Source organism: Pteropus alecto, unplaced genomic scaffold (genome assembly GCF_000325575.1).
Source record: "Pteropus alecto unplaced genomic scaffold, ASM32557v1 scaffold88, whole genome shotgun sequence".
Classification (NCBI taxonomy): domain Eukaryota; kingdom Metazoa; phylum Chordata; class Mammalia; order Chiroptera; family Pteropodidae; genus Pteropus; species Pteropus alecto.
Genome location: NW_006494611.1, coordinates 2,404,712 through 2,406,833, shown reverse-complemented (window position 1 = coordinate 2,406,833; position 2,122 = coordinate 2,404,712).

Sequence of the window (2,122 nt, the reverse complement as noted above, 5' to 3'; positions counted from 1 at the left end):
GGCAGCCCTGGAGACAGCAGAGGCTTACTGGTGGGTGTGGGAGCACCTCAAGCAGCCAGAGCTTGAGTGGTTTCAGCATAGGTCAAGGACTCTGGAAGTTATGCCTACCCCACAAGTCAGTGAGCATGGCCAGGTAGCAGCCATTTTCTCAGCTGGGACTGGAATATAAGCAGAGCTGTCAAGTCCAGGGAGAATCTTCTGAAATCAAACGAGATTAAACTCTAATGTGATTTATTTTATGCAGTGTTTACAATCCAGGTTGGCCTGGTCATTTGAAGGAGGCAGATACCTGGAGTGGGGGCAGCCTCTCCTTTTAGGGATATATCGTTCCATGTTCTGTCTTCTTGCGAATAACACATGACAGTCCTTGTTTTGCTTTCCAGAGCATCCCTGACGGTTTCTAAGGTTTAAGGTTGCCAAGCATCTGTAATTCCTCCAGCGATTCTTTTTTTTTTTCTCTCTCTCTCCAGCCTACTCTTTTTCCCCATGCAGACAATCATCACTCCCTAAACACTTTCACATGACCTGCTGCAAACACTTTCAGACCTCTCCACCTCCGCTCTTGGTCTCTCATACTTGAATTTCCCCTGTTCCCAATTGTAGTAAAAATGTTGGTCCTTTTTAAAGGCTCCTCTCTGATGCTACCTCTCCTGTGGGGTCTTCTCTGATTCTTTCCTCTCTCTTCCACTGACTGTGAAGCCATGCACACCTCCCTCATCCTTTAGAATGAGACACTCAGCCCCTGAATACAGCTGGGTCCTTTGACTAGGTATGGGCTCAGCACTTTGAGCTCCTCTTCTGCAACAAATCCCAAAGCACTGATAAATGGAGATTTTATTGAAGGTTTCACAGAGAGAGAATTACATGGCATCGAATACCGCAAAACTCCATAACAATTCCCTTTAAACATCTCTGTTGTCTTGCCTCAGCTCCTCCCTCAGCTACTCCTCTTTTCTTGCCAGACGCACTCTCTCTGGGCCTCTCTCCAGCCACAAGCTTGGATTTCCTCCTTTTCTATGATCTCTGCCACCTTCCTTCTGGACAACCCTCACCCATCTTTTTTTTTCAGTAATTTCCATTTTCACACTCATTACCTTTCAAACAAGAGAGTTCCAGTTGTCAGAAGACAGAGAATGTCATAAATAACAAATTAGCTTTGCCTCCCCCCATCCTGTATTCCTCCACAGACATATTTAACATCTCAACAAGTGTGTTACATAACGCCCCTCAGAGTGTTGAGTGAAGGGAAGAGTAAACACAATACACTATTTGCTCATGGCACCTGAGTCTTTCCAGTCTTGAGGCCCACCCCTTCCCTCCCTTCTCCTTTGGTGAGGTTAGAGTGACTCAGCTCTGAAGCCCTTTTGGATGCAGAGGTCTGACTTTCCCTAGCTTTGTAGTTACCAGAAGAGTTTTGAGTTGCTGCTCTGGGGCCCCACTGCCACCCCAACCCAGACAGTCAGTCATGAGCTCCACTAGGGCAGTAAAACTTGAGGTCAAACATAGTAGCATTAGGATTCAACAAGGAAAGATGTAGCTGGAAATTTTCCATTCTGAGATTGGAGAAAGAAGGTATATCTTCTGCCACTTGGAAGGTGAGCTCCCTCTCTCCTTCCTGAGCTTTGTTCTCACCAGCACAGTCTGCCAAATGTGTCTTTCCTCACAACTGTAACAAAAGTGAGCTTTCTATCTCCTGGGAGTGGGGTGGGGGTAGGGTGGCAATCCTTATTTTGTTCTTGAAACTGTTCTTCACAGGTTAAAGTGGATGAGATGCCAGGAGTTGGTGCCTCTGTGGCCTCAGGATGCTGTTTGGACCCAAATTTGCCCTACTGTATACAATAAAGGTGACTAGTCATCATCATGACACCAGGGCTCTGACTTTAGGGGGCTGAGGCATACTTGCATCTTCCCTGTACCATGATGCCAGTCCCTGCTCTTCTCTTCATTCTTTTGCCCCAAGGACATCTGATTTTACCTCCTTCTCTTCCTCCTTAATTACTTTCCCAGTTGTGAGAATTCAAGTGGCCCCTCTGACCTCAGAAGAAATCTGATAATTTGTCATAAATTTAACTCCAGCTCTGACTATTCTAAGTAGGCCTGCTTCTCCAAGGGATACCTCACT